Raw genomic sequence first — 20,077 nt, 5'->3', positions numbered from 1 at the left:
TTGGAAAAAGTATTATGGTGTTCACTCTAGCTACACCAATTGTTCAATAGCAGAGTTTCATTTAGATTTGAGAAATAATTATACATCGTTCCGATCCGACATTTCATGCACGAATTGCATGATTTATTTTTTTAACTAGTAAAAGATTTTATTGGGACCATGAGATCTCTTTAGAAATTACTAAAAGAATATTTACGTGAACAATTACCGAATTATTGTGCCGCCGTCAAAGGTGGCAAATAAATAATTACACTCACATAAGCTCACCCTTGACCAGAGTGGATGTTCTAACGAAACATCCTTTCGAACTGCGAGATGCGGTATGTGTACACGCCACGTTCTTCAAACTTCACTTGTGAGCGGAGGAGGACCTATTCATGTAGAAAGGGGTCACCGGATCCTGTTCATTTTGATAAAAATTTCAAATATATAAGTGTATATATGTTAAAAAGACTATATATTTTGTTTGGAACCCTTAAGATTAAAAGTTTGATGAGATACTGGTTGAACACTTTATTCATGAACCCCGCCACCTTCAAATTTTGGGTTCGCCTCTTGTTTACCCTAAAAACGGATAATAATTAAATTTGTAAGTGATTTTAAGGATATGTGGGTTAATTCAATGCAAACGATAAATTGCGTTAGATTAAATAGGTAAAGGACGTAATTAATTGTCAAACCAATCAAGATGAGTGATCCCAGACTTAGTAACAACTTAATGAAATGTCTGCCTTCGATCCCGGGCTCACGTTAATGATGATTCGATGAACAAAAGTAAGAACTTTGAATAATAGAGAAAATAAGAGTATATTGCCTTGATGTGCATGTTACAATGTGTCTAATGAATAATCAGACCCCCCTTTATATAGTGAGAAAGTTTTATCCTAAGTACAATTCCATAAAGGATAAAAATCTTCTGTTTAACTAATCACCGGTTCTCTATCGATACGTGTCAAGATTCACACCGTGATATCTGGCTGGTCACGGATATCACGGCCTTTTGTTGGTCGTGCTCAATTATCTGGTAATGCTCTCTGAGGCCTTTGGGATTCGAACCGAACCTGGGGATCATAACCTAGATACTTCCGAGGGCAAGCGTTTTGCCCAGACCCTCGCTCGAGGGGCTCCTTGTCTCAATTCCGGTTCCTTACCGTCACGTCTCTCGCTCCATTTACTTCATTGAAAACCAAGGCATCCCATGGGATAGGTTTCGTCCGTATACAGATAGTTCCCTCATTTCTCGGAGAGTAAGTTTACGGAAACTACGAGTAACAACATGTGCACTTCAATCCCTTCTTCAACACCGTGACAGAAACGACAAAGAATCCACAACGTCCCGTCAGTCGCGTCATAATGACTTCAAACGTGTGTCAGCCATCGGCATGCCATCCCTACACGTGAAACGATGCAAAGCCTCTATAAATACTCCTCTACTTCATTCATTTTTTAACTTTTGACCAAGCTACTACCTTCGAATCTTCAGGATATCATTGCCCTTATTTATACTCAAACGTTTTTACCTCCGTTCTTCAAGATTTCTCAGTAACTTGCAAGCTTTTACATATTTTCTACCCAAACCAGCGCACTTGATTTTCTCATCAAAGCTTTTACCTTTCATCTCCCAACCTTTCTTCATATTTTTTAGACTTTTTCTAGATAACAATGGCGAAAATTTCCAAAATTGTTCCCTAAAAGGTTGCTTCTTCTTCTTCACAGCCAACCACCGAAGTCGAGGAGACCACTCTCGATGTGTTCATCCTCGAGAGATCTGCTCTGGGCGCGACTACCGATGAACCGGCTGCTGAGCCTCCCTTGAAAATGTTCGTCCCCGGGGAATGTTCGGTTACAGATGACTTTAAGGTCGAAAAGCCCTCGTCGGTGCAAGGCCGATGTGAGGCAGTATCTATGTATATTTGCTCCATCACCGAAGAAGTCCTTCCTGCGGTTCGAAAGGATTGCGGCTGGGCGGATAAGGATATAGTAATCCCCGGGCCCGAAGAAGCCATTACTGCCCATGTGGAGGGGTATATGAGTATTTATACTTATCCCTTCACAATGGGCTCGGTGAATCCGGTCATTCTGGACTTTTGTAAGAGGTATGAAGTATCCCTCGGTTATATCCACTTGTCGCTGTGGAGGATCATAATCCTCTTTCGATACTTCGTGAACAAATCGATTCCTGTCAGTTCACCATCAATCATCTACTTTGCCTGTACAGTCACCGAATATTTCGAAGGGGACTGATAAAACTTGTACGTCGAGCTAGCAAAGCCCTATTCTCAAGTATCGATGAGGATCGGGATGAGTGCAGGCAAGGACACTTCGTTTGGGTGAGGACTGCAGACTTGATCCCTGTCGAGTTTAGGCCATTCCCCGAGAAGTGGATTGTATCATGTAAGCACAACATTCCTTTAAATGTCGATTTTACGTTCATCTCCTTTTTCCTCACCAATATTTCTGGAGGTGAAGCTGTTGCTCGAGTCCCAAACGCCATTCCTCGGCTCAAGGAGTGGATCGAGGGCATTTGTTCGTAGATGCCTTATTCTAAGGCTCGTGGCATGAGCTCTCGAAGGGTCATTGAGAGGCCCATTCTCATGGTAAGATCTTTTTCCCGAATAAGTAACATTAGCCTTCACTTTTAGCATCATATTCTCATTTCCTTTCTGTTCATTTCGCAGGCTTGCCTAAGACCATTGAGCTAAGGCCTCCAGTAGGGGATGAGGACTTGTCGGTTGATCCCTCTGTCATGGGATAGCTCGGGGCTGCTGCAGGAGAGAAGAAGAAAAGAAAGGCTCCGAGTTCCCCGAGCTTGAAAGAAGAAGCTAAGGAGAAGGTTGGACCGTAAGCCAAAGGAGAGTTATAGCTCCCGAGCACCCGACTCGGACTTGCTTTTCTGGCTCAGAGATGAGCTCGAGAAAGGTGATATTTTTGTGTCCTGTGGGCCGACCTCCCCCGTAGAGCGAGCGACAGTCGAGGGGGAAACAACGGAAGCTGATCCCCCTTAGGTTCGGGAAGCTGATGTAGAGATGAGGGTTGAGATCTCTCGAGACACTGGCTCTGGTCTGACCGGTGTCATAGATATTCCGGGGTCATCTTTATTGATCGATTCCATGTTTGACGAAGCCCGAGCGGTAAAGGAGCGATCCAACGAAGGGGCCCATGGAGCGAACGATCCCATTCATTCTTTTTTTGAATGTGTGGACTCAACCGCTCTGGAAGACTTCTCCGGGTTGGGCGACTTGGAGGTGCTGAGGAAAGACCCATATTCAGAGGTCGGCAGGCTAAACTACAACCCAAAATTAATCAACCAGTTCCCCGCCCTGAGCATGGATCCTGGCCGTAAGCGGTCAATAATCATCACCGTCCCGGAGGATGCCCGGGTTCTTTTCGCCCCCGTTGGAGTAGCGAGCTATCTCCGGTACCTGGTAACCGAAGAAGACCGGGCAAAAATGAACAAGGTGGATGTGTCGTGTTTGTTTAATGAAGCACAACAAGCGCTAAACCGAGTAAGATATCATTACGCTCTTTCGTCTTCTGACTTAGTTTTTAATATCTCTCATGTTTTCTTTCTTTTATCTTTTTGCGGTCCTCAATACTTCATCATGAAAGTTTTATCCGGTACCGAGCTAAGGCTAACCAGCTCGAGGCTGAGGTCAGGGAGCTCGTCGAGAAGAGGGATACATATAAGCTTCTCAGCGAGCAACACGAAGAAGCAATAAAGAGTCTCCGGGACGAGTTGGATGCGGCTCAGAAGGAGCATGCCTACCTGGTGGAACATGTAAAGATTTTTGAAGCTAGTGATGATGCATTAGCCATGGCAACTAACGACCAAACCTCGTAGGTCCAGCAGAAGATCAACCGACTCGACCAACTCCGGGGTGAAATGAACGAGGTCAAGGCCATGGCCGATATCTGGAAGAAAAAAATAGATCGGCTGGCTTCAGTGAAGGAGACCTCCCGGGAACAGCTGGCAACGGTAGAAATCCAACTCCGAGTGGCGAAAGAGAAAGTCAAAGCATGGGCTTAACAAATCGAAGACCTCCAGTATCAACTGGGCTTGGTTATTGCTGAATGGGATGCCCTTAGCAAGGAGCTCGAAATAGCGAAGTCCGTGTTAGAAATAACCAAGGCTGATGCTGAAGAGATGGTGGCCCAGTATAGAGCTGATGTTGAGGCAGCCGAGGCCTGCCTGAAAGTTACTGTTGAGTATGTGAAGTAGTTGTCTCGAAGGGAGACCCTCGAGGAGGTCCATGCCCGAGGTTTCAACCTATCGACCGAGATCAAAGATGCGAAAAGGCTCGAGGCCGAGGCCAAGAAGCTGGTTGAACTCGAGGGTGAGGAAGGCTCTGAGGGCTCCGACGAACCTGAGGATAGAGAAGACCTCGACGGCTCTGGTGACGGGGCGGGTTCTGGTGAAGATCAGGCATAGGTTCCTTAGGAAGGTTTCTTTGTTTTTGTACTTTGTTCATTTATTTTGGAATGTATATAAGGCTTTTTTCTCTTTTGGCAATTTTCAAGACTATTACTTTTGGCATCCTCTTTACAATTGCAAAGATTTTAAATGCCTTAGCATGGAATAAAACGTAATAATAAGTTTTTGTTCGGAGGTTCGGACAAGACTTGTTCTCGATGTGAATTTTGTTTGAAACTTGTGGGGGCTCGGTATAATTGGATTCTTTCCCTAAAGTACTTGTTTAGATATTCTTAGACTATAATTTTGTCGAGGGTAACCTCTGAACCGGTTTGGATTTTTGAAGGCCTTACGTTTTGATTACGGGCTTCGGACGTCTTCGAGTCATTTCTAGAGTGGCCGTAGCCTTTTAAGTTTAGGTACTACCTAATACGCTTTGTACCTCCGGGCTTCGATAACCCGAGCCGTCCGAGCGTGCCTTGGACGATAGTCCCCGAGTTGGGGTGGTCGTAGCCTTTTGTGTTTAGGCACTGTCTACTAGGCTTTTGTGCCTCCGGGCTTCAATAGCCCGAGCCTTCCAAGTTTGTCTTGGACGACAATCCCCGAGTGGGGATGATCTATTGGATCAGGATAGAGGCGGCCCTTGGGCTCGATATCCTTAAGGAACAAAATGTAATTGTCTTAAGGGACAATATATATATATATATATATATATATATATGCAAGGTAGAAACTTTATTTTATTCCTATGCGTAATATACAAGATTGTAAGTGTATACAAGCATCTTGTTATAGCTTAGGTAATCTACGTGGGCACGGTTCATTCGATCGTTTGGCCCTTACAATAAATCCTATCCACTTAGCCCAGATTATTTAAGCACAAAGTTTTGAGGTCGATTGTCGAGAGGGCTAGGATACTGTTGATGTGACCATTGACATCGGTTCATAACCGACCTTTAATTCTAAGGTAGCACAATCTACTGTTTCCTCATTAAAAACCTTTCTAGAAAACCCATTTGGCACAAAATCGTGTCAAGGAAAAAAGAGTGTGACGCGTGCTTCTAGGCCTAACAACTACATCTCCATTTGGTTGTTGCTTGGAAGTGTTAGTCCCATTCGCAATATATGTAATAATAAAAAAAATGAATGGGGTCGTACCTTAGCAGTAGTCTTGTTTTAGGTGGGTTATGTTCCAGTTGTTCCGTACCTGCTCATCATTCCCTGCTTCGAGTTTGTATAAACCTTTACCAGTAATCTCAATAATTCGATATGGACCTTTCCAATTTGGTCCTAGCTTCCCTTCGTTCGGGTTCTGGATGTTCAATGTCACCTTTCTTAACACCAAGTTCCCGATATTGAAGTGTCGAAGGTTGGCTCTCCGGTTGGTATACCTTTCGATCCTTTGTTTTTGGGCGCCCAACCGGACGAGGGCGGCCTCGTGCCTCTCGTCCAATAGTTCTAGGCTCATGATTATGGCCTCACCGTTTGACTCATCGGTCACATATCATAACTTGAAACTCGGCTCTCCTACCTCGGCCTGTATTAGTGCTTTGGCACCATTGATCAACGAAAACGGCGTGGCCCCGGTACTATATTTTGAGGTCGTATGGTATGCCCACAGGACTTCGAGAAAAATTTCCTTTGGCGTCGGTCAATCTCTTCTTAAGGTTTTGGAGTATGGTCTAGTTTGTAGACTCCGTCTGTCCGTTCCTATTAGGGCAATAGGGTAGTGACATGATCCTTTTGATCTTATGGTCCTAGAAAACTTTTCTTACCTTACTGCCGATAAACTGCTCCCGTTGTCACATACGATCTTGGCCGGCATTCCGAACCGACATATTATGTGGTCCCAAATAAAATCAATAACTTCTTTCTCTCTGACTATCTCAAATTTTTGAGCTTCAACCCATTTAGAAAAATAGTCAGTCATAAATAATATAAAGTAAGCCTTACCGGGTGCCCATGGTAGGGGACCGACGATATCCATTCCCTATTTCATGAATGGCCAAGGTGATGGATCGTCGGTGCATGCCTCTGACATCCGTCGCATTTTCGTACGAACTCCTTCGCATCTTTCTCCATGTCGATCTAGTAGTAGCAGGCTCTGATTATCTTACGAACCAACGGCACCCGAATGGGTCCCGAAGGTGCCTTCGTGAACTTCTCTCAAGACATATTCGGTGTCTCCCGGTCCTATACATATGGTGAGTGGGCCATCGTACGTTCTCCTGAATAGGGTGTTATCTTCGAACAGGATGAACCTCGCCGCGTTCGTGCGCAGAGCTCGCGATTCTTTAGGATCCGAGGGTAGCTTCCCAATCTTCAGGTAATCTATATACGTGTTTCTCTAGTCCCAGGTTAAGCTTATCGAGTTTATCTCAGTGTGGCCTTCTTCCACTACTGATTTTATTAGTTGTACGACCATTCCTGAGCTGAACTTATCGCCATCAACCGACGACCCCAAATAGGGAATTGTATTTGTTCCTCTTTCACTTCGAACGTCCCATTGACTTAATTCACTACAAATAGGGAATCGCATTTAGCTTCGATCACCTCGTCCCCCAAGCATTTAGCCAGTTCGAGACCTACAATCATAGCCTCATACTCGGCCTCATTATTAGTCAATTTCATAGTTCTAATAGATTGCCTAACTACATTACCCGTGGGTGGCTTTAATACGATGCCGAGTTTGGACCCCTTTGCATTCAGAGCTCCATCCTCAAAGAGGGTCCAGATCCCCGAGGAGGTCCTCGAGGTTAACAACAATTTCTTTTCAACCTCGGGTACCAAGGCCGGCGTGAAATCGGCCACGAAGGCTGCCAAAATTTGAAACTTGATTGTGGTTCGGGGTCGATATTCAATATCGTACCCACTAATTTCCACGGCCCATTTGGCCAATCGTCCCGAGAGCTTGGGTTTGTGCATTATGTTCCTCAATAGGTAAGTAGTCATGACACATATGAGATGGCATTGAACATATGGCCTTAACTTCTTGGAGGTGCTTAGCAAAGTGAGCGCCAATTTCTCCTGGTGAGGATACCTCGTTTCGGGCTTGCCTAGAGTCCTGCTAACATAATATATAGGGAATTGCATATGTTCTTCTTCCCGGACTAAGACTCCACTTACCGCTATCTCGGATACCGCTAAGTACATGTATACCTGCTCGTATGCCTTTGGAGTATGAAGTAAAAGCGGACTCGAAAGGTACCGTTTGAGTTCTTCCAAAGCTTGCTGGCACTCCGGGGTCCAGAAGAAGTTATTCTTCTTCTTCAATAATGAGAAGAAACGATGGCTCTTATCGGAGGACTTTGAAATGAATAGACCCAAGGCGGCTATGCGCCCAACTTGTGCCCAGGCGGCTATAAGCTCAACTTGTGAGTAGTTATTTCTGGCGGGATCCTTGTCATGTCAAGATAGAACCAAGCGAAACAATATATGTTAGCTATAAGAAATTCAATAAGTTTTTTCCTGAACGTAAGCTCAACTTGTGCCCAGGTATACCTTCCGATCGAGCAGGTGCTCGATCAATATGACTTGCTCCAGCTCCTCAACCGTCGGCTTGGTGGCATCGGAATCGTCAGGGGCTATAAAAGAACCGGGGACTCCGTAATCATCCTTTTGGACCGTCCCCTAATTTTTTGGTTCGTTCGGGGCTGGTGTCGATGATTTCTATTTGTTTTCTTTCTTGGTGACCGAACTCAGGTTCTTCGATGTCGAGAGTGCGGATACCGGGACCACCTTATCGACCGCGAACATCTCTTTTGCAGCTGATTGCTCTCCGTAAGCTAGTTTGATCCCTCCCATTATGGGGAATTTCAACGCCTGATGTAGTGTCAAGGGTACTGCTCTCATGTTGTGAATCCAAGGCCTCCCGAACAGGGCATTGTATCTCATATCTCTTTCGATCACGTAGAACTTTGTTTCCTGAACGATTCTGGTAGTGGTTACTAGCAGGGTTATCTCCCCTTGAGTGGTCTCACATTCCATGTTAAACCCGTTTAAAACTTTAACTGCATGTACAATTTGGTCTTGTAAACCCAGATGTTCCACGACCCTCGATCTGATGATATTGGCCGAGCTACCTCGATCAATTAGCACACGCTTAACTTGAGAATTATTTATGAGTACAGATATTACCAGTGCGGCATTGTGTGGTTGCACGATGCCTTCAGTATCCTCATCGTTGAAAGATACGGTTCCCTCCGGTACATAATCTCGAGTCCATTTTTCTCTTGTAATAGACACTTTAGTGCGCTTTAACATCGGCCCCTGGGGACGTCAACCCCACCAATGATCATGTTGATGACGTGCTGAGGCTCCTCTTGCTCCATATGCTTGTTCGAGCCTCTGTTCCTGAAGTGATATTTGGCTCGATCACTCAAATATTCTCGGAGGTATCCGTTATTGAATAACCGTACTACTTCTTCTCTCAGCTGTTGGCAATCTTCGGTTCTGTGGCCGTGAGTGCCATGATATTTACACATTAGGTTGGGGTCTCTTTGGGCAGGATCAGATTGTAACGGTCAAGGCCACTTAGTATCTTTGATGCATCCGATGGATGATATGATGCCGACAGCATAGACGTTGAAGTTGTACTCCGATAACTTTGGTGCTTCCTTAGACCTAATGGGTATGTCAAAACCGTTTTTGCTCACGAGTCACCGGTTAATATGACCTTGGTCGCTTCTCCTTTCACTTCTCAAGTGTTGCGTCCGGACTCATTACCCCTTCGATCTCTATTGTATGGTTGATAACGGTCTATGTTCGATCTCGGTTCATGATCGATGGCCCTTTTGGATCTGTCACTACTCCTGACGGGATAAACGGACCCGGAAGGGGCCCCGAGTTGATTGTCTTTGACCCTGATTTTGGATTGATACCGGTTATGGACGTCGGCCCAAGTTACCGCCGAGTATTCTATCAAATTTTGCTTCAATTTCTGTGAAGCCAATGAGCTTCGGGGATTGAGTCCTTGGGTGAAGGCCTAAACGACCCAATCATCTACGACCGGAGGAAGATCCATTCGATCCATTTGAAACCTCGATACGAATTCCTTGAGCATCTCGTTGTCTCTTTGCTTTACCTTGAAAAGGTCTGATTTACTGGCCTCGACCTTAATGGCCCCGATGTGCGCTTTTACAAAGGCATATGCAAGCATAGAAAATGAGTCAATAGAATTAGGGGACAAGTTGTGATACCATATCACAGCTCCTTTCGACAAGGTCTCTCCAAACTTTTTCAGTAGAACGGATTCGATTTCATCATCTTCCAAGTCATTTCCCTTGATGGCGCACATATAAGAGGTCACTTGTTCGTTTGGATCGGTTGTTCCATTATACTTCAAAATTTCGGGCATACGAAACTTTCTTGGGATCGGCTTCGGAGCTGCGCTCGGAGGGAAAGGCTTTTGGACAAATTTTTTGGAATCCAGGCCCTTTAGTATCGGTGGTGCTCCCGGGATTTGGTCGACCCTGGAATTATAGGTCTCCACTTTTTTGTCGTTGGGTTCGATTTTCTTTTCTCCCGACTTCACCTGTTTTGTCAGTTCCTCAAGCATCTTTATTATCTCGGGGTTGGTCCAGGTTCTGCTTCACCCGACCTTTCTGTGGCCGGTTCATTTCTACGGGCATTTTTTCGGGATGATTCGGGCTCAACTCTGCTGGGCGCTCGGCTTTGGTTCTGCAACTAGTTTATCGCTGCATGTTGAATCTATAACATTTCAAAGATCACACGCAAGTTGATCCCATCACCTTCGCCGTCGTGTGTACTCCGGGTTATCGGCCGGGCTCCCCCGCGAATGCTATTTTCGGTGTCAGTATGCAAGTTTGCTTCAATAGTCACGTGTGAGTTAACATTAATCGGATCAGTGACTGGGACTCCGTTGGCGTCAGCAGGGGGCACTTCGTTGCTGGATACCACGTTGTTGTTTTCGCCATGGTGGTCGGACTCAGCATCCACATTGAAATAGGCAGATTGGGAGTTCGACCTTTTTAATTTGACCTGAAATTAAAAGCTCAAAGAACAAGCATAAAAAAGAGTGTGTTATAGAAATACGTGTCGAAATTCACGCCGTGACATCCGACTGGTCACGGATATCACGACCTTTTGTTGGTTGTGCTCGATTATCTGGTAATGCTCTCTGAGGCCTTTGGGATTCGAATCGAACTTGAGGGTCATGGCCCCGATACTCCCGAGGGCAGGTGTTTTGTCTAGACCCCAGCTCGAGGGGCTCCTTACCTCTATTCCGGTTCCTTACCGTCACGTCTTTCGCTTCGTTTACTTCATCGGAAACCGAGGTGTCCCATGGGCTTGGTTTCGTCAGTATACACCTCTATTTGTGAGAATACACTAAATATATTATTGTTGGTTTATTTCACTTAAATAGGTAAGAATAGGGGTGGGCATAATACCGGTCGAACCGTGAATTTTGATTTTTCGGTTTTGGTTTAAACGGTTATTCGGTCAGTGTGCGGTTTTTAAATTATTAAATTTCGATTTTTTGGTGCGGTTTACGATTTTGATATTTCAGTTTTCGGTTAAACCAAAAAATCGAAATTTTGGACTCATACCCAAAATTTTCGGCCTACAGACTTACGCTACCCATACCCATCTTTGGCCTACAGACTTACGCTACCCATACCTATCTGAAGCCCAAGTTACCCAAACTCATCTGTACCTAAGCCTATTAGCCTATTAGCTTATTAGTCTTACTAAGCCCAAATGCCCAAATTAGGTGTTAGTCTTTGGTTCTTTGAGTTGAGAAGTTGTATTTGCAGAATGCTCTACTGTTTGAGATTTGCAGTCTTTTCTGCAATCTTTTTTCCGTTCTTTTTCATGCATTGCGAAGGCTTAAAATCTAGTGGTATAACTGGTGTTTCGAGTGTGTCGGACTGCTAACTAGAAACAGTGAAAAAAATTACTACAATTAAAGATCCGTAGCCTATATCGGATATAAAAATCTTGAACCGTTAATAACCGAAAAACTAAATCGGAAATAACCGAACCGAACCTTGAAAAAACCGCACCGAACCGTAAATACTTTGGTTTGATTTGATTATTAATATTACAAAATCGAAAATCGATAAATTGAACCGTACTTTTATAATAACTGACCGAACCGACCGACACACACCCCTAGGTAAGAATGAGAATTGATTTCTAAGAATAAGAAATGTGCATGAAGATATTTCAAATTCCAAGAATGTCCATTGGCAACCAGCAGAGGGAGCAAATGTGCATGGGAATGGTAAAATCAATTCAATTAATAAATTATAAGAAAACTCTAATGCATGGAAGCTTCCTAGATAAAGGCAACAACCCCATGATTCATGCATGCAATAATTAAATATAAACAAATAGAATCATTTGATTGAAAAACTAAAAATCCTTTGGTCGTTTGTTCATAAGACAATCTCACGTGCGCAGAATGTCTTTAGTTCTTCTCTCCCAATCGAACAAAAATTAGATACAGACAAATTTATCAAGCTATCTTCTTCTTCTTTTTTTAATGAAAGAAAATTACAGTCCCTTACGTTGTCGGTTCCGATTATCAACCGACATTAACTAGCTAGCTAGAAAATAGAAATGATGGCAAAATGAATACGTAATTGTAAAGTGAAACGACTTATTTAAATTATTATATGATTGTGTTCAGTGACGAAACTAGAAAATATTTCAAGGGTGTTCAAACTTGAACAAGAAAAATAAAAATTGTGGAGAGTGAAGCTCGAACCCGCGACCATGAGGCCCTCTTGACCACCCTTTGCCACTGAACTATGATTCTTCATTGTTGTAAGAGTGTTCAATATGTATTACATGCATATAAATTCAAAGTTTTACCTATATACACAGTGTTAATTTTCCGACATTTTCCGACGAAGGGTGGTCAGTTGACCACCCTTGCTATACTATAGCTTCGCCCCTGATTGTGTTCAGAGGCAAACTAACATTGAGTCCCGAGCTCAGGAAAAACTCATTGAATTCCTTATAGCTAACATAGATTGTTTCGCTTCATCCCATCTTAATATGATCGGGATCCCGCTAGAAATAACTACCCACAAGCTGAGCCTGGATTCGTTGTTCTGCCCGGTTAAACAGAAGAGGAGGCCTCAGTCCCAAGTTAAACATGCATTTGATTGGTTAGCTAAAGTAGTGGTAATTCTTAAAATGGAAAATAAATTAAGAATGTGTGTAGATTACAATGACTTGAACAAGGCATGCCCTAAAGACTCTTTTCCTTTGCCTAACATTGATCTCATGATCGATGTGATGGCTGACCACGAGTACAACCAAATACGGATGGACCCGGGCGAACAAGAAAAATCTTCCTTCATCACTACATTCGACACCTATTATTATAACGTAATGCCGTTCGGACTAAAAAAATATCGGTGTCACTTACCAATGCCTAGTAAATCGTATGTTCGAAGAACAAATAGGAAAATCAATGGAGGTTTACATTGACGACATGTTAGTTAAGTCTCTGCGAGCAGAGGACCATTTGAAACATTTACAGGAAACCTTCAACATATTGAAAAAATACAATATGAAGCTGAACCTGGAGAAATGCGCATTCGGGGTCGAGTCCGGGAAGTTCCTTGGATTCATGGTGTCCAACCGGGGGATCGAGATTAATCCCAACAAAATTAAAGCTATAGAAGACATCACCGTGGTGGACAATGTCAAGATCGTTCAAAGGCTAACGGGGCGCATAGCCGCCCTGGGTCGGTTCATATCTAGGTCCTCTGATAAGAGCCATCGAATTTTCTCATTATTGAAGAAGAGCCATATTTTCAATGCCATAAGAGCCCTGGGTCGGTTCATATCATGTTAAAGCCATATTTTCAATAACATGCCATATGTGTCGTAAGTACTTACCCATTGAGGAATATAATACACAAACTTAAGCTCTCACGATGATTGGCCAAAATGGGCCGTGGAAATTAGCGGGTAAGATATCGAATATCGACCTCGAACCGCCATCAAATCTCAAATTTTGGCAGACTTCACGCCGACCTTAATACCCAAAGTCAAAAAGAAATTTTTATTAACCTCGAGGACCACCTCGGGAATCTAGTCCATCTTTACGGACGGTGCCTCAAATGCAAAGGGGTCCGGACTCGGCATCGTGTTGAAGCCGTCTACAGGTAATGTTATTAGGCAATCTATTAGAATTGTGAAATTGACTAACAATGAGGCCGAGTGTGAGGCCATGATTGCAGGTCTCGAATTGGCTAAACGCTTGGGGGCCGAAGTGATCGAAGCTAAATGTAATTCCCTCCTTGTGGTAAATCAAGTCAATGGGACATTCAAAGTAAAAGAGGAACGGATGCGAAAATACTTGGATAAACTACAGGTAACGCTGCATCGATTCAAGGAATGGAACCTACACCACGGGCCCCGGGATCAAAATAGCGAAGCCGATGCTCTGGCTAACTTGGGGTCATCGGTTGATGATGATGAATTCAGCTCGGGAACGGCCGTATAAATCATGAAATCAGTAGTGGAAGAAGGACATGCCGAGATAAACTCAACGAGTTTAACTTGGGACTGGAGAAACAAGTGTATAAACTATTTAAAGACTAGGAAGTTGTCCTCGAATCCCAAAGAATCGAGAGCTCTGCCCATAAAGGCAGCCAAGTTTAGCATGTCTGAAGATACTCTATTTAGAAGAATATTCAATGGCCCACTCATCATATTCTTGGGGCCGGGAGACACCGAATATGATTTGAGGGAAGTTCACGAAGGCACCTGCGGAAGTCATTTGGGGGCAGAATCGTGGTTTCGTAAGATAATCAGAGTCGTCTATTACAGGATCCATATGGAAAACGATGCCAAGGACTTTGTGCGAAAATGTGACGACTGTTATAGGCACACACCAATGATCCATCAATCCGGGGAGTTACTATATTCGATCATGTCGCCTTGGCCATTCATGAAATGGGGAATGGACATCGTCGGTCCCCTACCATGGGCACCCGGTAAGGCTCAATATATACTATTTATGACTGACTATTTCTCTAAATGGGTCAAAGCTAAAGCGTTCGAGAAGGTCCGAGAAAAAGAAGTCATCGACTTCGTTTGGGACCACATAATATGACGGTTCTGTATACTGGCCGAGATAGTAGGTGATAATGGGAAGCAGTTCATCGATAGCGAGGTAAGAAAATGTTTCGAGGACCATAAGATCAAAAATATCCTATCAACACCCTATGATCCTAGTAGGAATGGACAGGCGAAGTTGACGAACAAAACCATCCTTCAAAACCTTAAGAAAAGGTTGACCGATGCCAAAGGAAAATGGAAGGAGATTCTGCCCGAAGTCTTGTAGGCATGCTGCATGACCGCAAAATCCAGTACCAGGGCCACTCCATTTTTGCGTTTTCGTTGATCTATAGTGCCAAATGACTAATACCAATTGAGGTGGGAAAACCAAGCTCCGGGTTGCGATATGCAACTGAAGAATCAAACGGTGAGGCCATGAGCACGATCTTGGAACTACTGGATAAGAGGTGCGAGGTCACCTTTGTCCTGGTGGCCGCCCAGAAGCAGCAGATAGAAATATATTATAACCGAAGAGCCATTCTCCGACACTTCAATATCGGGGACTTGGTGTTAAGAAGAGTAATAGTGAACACCCAGAACCCGAACGAAGGGAAGCTGGGACTGAATTGGGAAAGACCATATCAAGTCATCAATATTACTAGTAAAGGTTCGTATAAACTCGAAGAAGGAAATGGCGCACAACTACTAAACAACTAGAACGTGACCCACTTAAAACGATACTACTGCTAAGGTACGACCTCATTCACTTTCTTTTTTTATATTACTAATTGAGCTAACACTTGCAGGCAACAACCAAAATAGAATGTAGCTATTAAGTCTAAAAGCACGCGTTGCACTCTTTTTCCCTTGAATCGGTTTTGTCCCAAATAGGTTTTCCAGTAAGGTTTTTAACGAGGCAACAATAAATCATGCTAACTTAGAGTCGAAGAACGATTTTAAATCGGAGTCAATGGTCACATGAACAGTATACGAGCCCTCTCGAAGATCGACCTCAAATACTGGGGGCCATCACCCTCGGGTCAAGATTTTTAGCAAGGAAGGAAACTTTGTGCTTGAACAGTCTAGGTTCGGTGGATAGGATTTGTTGTAAGGGCCAAACTGTCAAATGAATCGTGTCCGCATAAGACACCTCAGCCATAATACGAGCTTTTAAATGCTTACAATATTGTATGTTACACTCAGAAATGAAAGAAAATGTCTACCTTGCTAACAAACATATTTTGCTTCTTAAAAGTATCGAGCCTAAGGGCTATTCCGACCCGGGAACTATCGAGCCCAAGGGCCACCCTTATCCGAGTCCAAAGTGCTACCGCCACTCGGGGATTTCTGTCCAAGACAAGTTTGGGCGGCTCGGGTTATCGAAACCCGGAGGCACAAAACCTATTAGGCAGTGCCTAAACCTAAAAGGCTACGGCCGCCCTAAAAACGGTTCGGAGACGTTCAAATCCCGTAATTAAAACATAAGGCCTTCCACAACATTCTAAACCTGTTCAAAGGTTACCATCGGTAAATATATAATCTAAAAACATTTAAACAAGCATCTTGGAGAAATTTTCAGTCACTCCGAGCTTCCATAAGTTCAAACAAAAATTGCATCGAGGATAGGTCTTGTTCGGACCTCCGAAAAATGACTTAGTACTACGTTTGATTCTGTAAATGCGGAAGATAATAGGCTTGAAAATTGCCAAAAGGGAAAACTTTATATATTTCGGAATATCTTTACAAAGGACAATTAAAAACGGCCTCAACAAAGTATATGTACAAGATACAAAAACAAAAGAAAATCCTAAGGCATCTTCGCCTGATCTTCACCGGAGCCCGACTCGTCACCAGAACCGTCAGGGCCTTCAGATTATTTAGAGCCCTCGAAGCTCTCTTCTCCTCGGGGTTCAACTAGCCTCTTAGCCTCGACCTCGATTCTTTTTGCCTCTTTGATCTCGGCATATAGGTGGAAGCCTCAGGCATGTATTTCTTTTAGGGTCTCCCTTCAGGAAAGCCGCCTCGCATACTCAAAAGTAGTCTTTAGGTGGGCCTCAACTGCTTCAATATCAGCCTTTTATTGGGCCATCATCTCGTCAACATCAGCCGAGGTTGCTTCCAACTTGGACCATATTATTTCGAGCTCCTTTCCATGGGCATCCCGTTCAACGATGGCTGAGCCAAGTTGAGCTTGAAGGTCCTCATTTTGTCGAGCACATGTGTCGGCCTTCCCTTCACCACCTAAAACAGAACTTCCACTGAAGACAGCTTGGCCTGGGCAGTCTCTTTCTCCAAGGCCAACAAGTCTATCTTGTTTTTCCACCCGTCGTATCTTTGCGGGACCTGCGAAGTATTGTTGTTAGCTTCCGCGACCAGACCTTCGTTTCTAACTTCGAAAACCTTTAACTTTTCCATCAAGTAGGCACGCTCCGGCCTTAAGGCCAATGCCTCTTTCTTAGCCGCATCCAGCTCGGCCTGGAGGTTCTTGGCGACTCCATCATGCTATTCACTAAGAAGCATGTACATGTCCCTTTTTTGACAATCTCCTTGATCTCGAGCTCGGGTTGATTGACTTCAACCCGGTATTGGAGGAAACTCTCGAGGTGAAGTACCGAGGCATGCAAAAAGACAAAGCAAATATGAGAAACATCAAGCACAGATAACTATAGACAGATGGAAGAAATGATGCCTTACCCGGTTCAGCGCCTGTTGCGCCTCATTGAAAAGGCATGGCACGTTCACTACATTCATTGTTTCCTGGTCCTCCTCGGTCACCGGGCATACTACGGTCAGTATAATCGACCTCTTACGGCCAGGGTCCACGCTCAGAGCGAGGAACTGATTGACTAATTTCGGGCTCGAGCTCGTCCCGCCAGCTTTCGAGGAAGTGTCTTTCTTCGGAACTTCCAGGTCACCCAGACCGAAGAAGTCTTACATAGCGGACAAATCCACTCCATCGAAAAAGGAGTGAAAGGGATCTTCATCACAAAAACTACACAAAAACTAAACTAACATATATACATACAACATACAACTATCCCCCACCCCACACTTTTAGTTGTGGCATGTCCCCATGACACACAATTAAAAAGCATAAGGTAAAGAAAATTTCATGAATCTCTAATCAGGGTCTGAATCAAAGTCGGTCTCCATTCCACGCGCCCGAACCAATGTGCACATCTATGAAGACAACTTCTTCTCAGCCTTCTTGGGGTACACCCCACACTTATCTTTTTCAATGATTGGAGCCTTCTCATTCGAACTCTTCACTTTCCACTCAACACTTACAAATGGCTTCTCCTTTCTCACCCCCGAGTTAACGTCTCCTCACCCACTCTAAGCATGAGTTTTCTATCATGTATATCCAATATTACTCTACCCGTTGCTAAGAATGGTCTTTCTAAGATAAGGGGGACCTCTTTGTTCTCTTCCATCTTCACCACTATGAAATCTACAGGAAATACAAACTTATCTACCCGAACTAAGACATCTTCCTCTATCCCCCTGTGTATGATAGTTATTTGGTATGCCGGGTACTAAGATATTGGTGCAGACCTTATCCCTCCAATCTTATTCTCCAGCTTCCTATAAATATACAAAGGCATTAAATTAATTAAGGCATCAAAATCATATAAAGACTTGTCAAATTTAATAGTGCCTAAAGAGCAAGGTATAGTAAAACTCCCTAGATATCCACATTTTTGCGGGAGTTTGTTTTGTAAGATTGCACTGCAATGATCCGTGAGCTTGACCATTGATGTCTCTTCTATCCTTCTCTTCTTTGTCAGGATTTCCTTGAAGAATTTTACATAAGCTGGCATTTGGAGAGCACCTCTGTGAATGACAAATTTACATTAACTTGTTTCAGCATATCTGAAAATCTCTCAAATTGCTTGTCCAGCTTCTCTCTATGCTTTTGGGGAAAAGGTAAAGCAGGCGTGTGCTTGCTCTCTTCAGATTCATCCCTTCTTGAATTCTCTTCCTTCTTATTTTTCTTAATTCCCTTCTTGCCTTTCTTCTTCTTATCAACTTCATTTTTCAGTTGTTCCCCACTTTTTTTTTAGGTACCACCTCTTTTTGGATAGGGGTGGGCTCTTTCACTACTGCCCACTTCTCAGAGTTATAACATTTACTGTCTCCTTGGGGGTTCAATCAGTATCAGCTCGCAGAGTACCTAGGATTCTCTCATATAATATGGTGGTAATTTGTCCCACTTGCTTCTCCAAGTTTTGCAACCCTGTGCCAAGTTCTTTGATAGCTGCACCATGAGCATCTAACCTCTCATCTGTCTTGACAATGAAGGACTTCATCAGATCTTCTAGCCCAGGCTAATAGGACTGTTGAGGTTAAAACTGCTGCCTTTGCTGATTTTAGAAGCCTAGAGCTCCTTGTCCCTGGAATCTTGAGTTGTTTTGTTGCCATGTATTTGCAGTACTCCCAGGTGAACTCCATGAAAAACTAGGGTGCTTCTGACCCATTGCATTGAAGTTATAATTTCCCACAATATTTACTTCCTCAGTTGAGGCTTGACACTCATGAGTATGGTGTCATCTTTCACATATATCACAAGTTGCATGATTCTCACTTTGTATTGAAGCTAAGGTCATCTTCCTTATCTCTTTCGCCATGGCATCAAGTTGTACCTGCATATATGTGTTAGCTTCAACCTGGTGAACACCATTCTCCCTTCTTCTTTCAGCACTTTCAGAGGGCCACTGATTTGCATCTTCAGACAATTCATTGAGAATAATGACTATCTCCTCTCGTGTCTTATTCATCAAAGGTCCTCTAGCTGTATTACTCAATGTTCTACATGAGGCCGATGTCAAACTATTCCAAAAATCCTGGAGTTGCATACAGAGTTCAACTCCGCTATGTTAACACTTTCGAACTAATTCCTTAAACCTCTCCCACGCTTCAAACATAGTTTCATTATCTATCTAGCAGAAGTTATGGATCTCTCTTCTAAACTTGCTCATCTTAGCTGAGGAGAAATATTTATCAAGAAATATTTTGGTCATCTCCTCCCATGTTCTAATTGATCCATGGGGCAAGCTTTGAAGCCACTGCTTTGCCTCGTCTTTGAGAGTGAAGGGGAATGCCCTTAAGTACACTGCATCTTGTGACACACCATTATAATTAAAGGTGTTCATAATCTCCTTAAAGTCCATCAGATGTGTGTTTGGATCTTCGTTCATCTTCTCTCTTAAGACACAACAGTTTTGCAGTATTTGGAGCAACACTTTCTTCAATTCAAAATTGTTTGCAGCCACTGGAGGTGGTCTAACACTTGATAAGACTTAGTTGTAGATTGGTCTAGCATAATCTCCAAGTGGTCTCCCATCACCCAAAGATTGATTCTAAACAATTCTCCGAGCCCTCTCCTCCTCGTAGATAAGTTGTGCATTCTGAAGAGTTATTTCCTCGGCATCCCTTGCAGCCTTTTCTCTTTGCTGGGCTACCTCTCTTGCAGCCAAATCAACATTATCATCATCTCCCGCCATAATTTCTTTGGTCGAGGATTGCCTAACCTTCTCTATATTCTCAGGGAGATTTCTTTCCTTCCTCAGCTGTCACAGTTATTTTTCAATTTCTGGTTTTTATAGTAGCACTTCCTCCCCA

At 43.6% G+C, this 20,077-nt stretch overlaps 1 pseudogene; it reads left to right on the top strand.

The window, feature by feature from the left end:
* The first annotated feature begins 19,329 nt into the window (after positions 1–19,329).
* LOC142168552 (small nucleolar RNA R71) lies at positions 19,330–19,428 on the top strand (annotated as a pseudogene).
* Positions 19,429–20,077: the final 649 nt, after the last annotated feature.

Source organism: Nicotiana tabacum, chromosome 13 (genome assembly GCF_000715075.1).
Source record: "Nicotiana tabacum cultivar K326 chromosome 13, ASM71507v2, whole genome shotgun sequence".
Taxonomy (NCBI): domain Eukaryota; kingdom Viridiplantae; phylum Streptophyta; class Magnoliopsida; order Solanales; family Solanaceae; genus Nicotiana; species Nicotiana tabacum.
The sequence above is the reverse complement of the archived record's forward strand: the minus strand, read 5'-3'. Positions and strand labels throughout refer to the sequence as shown.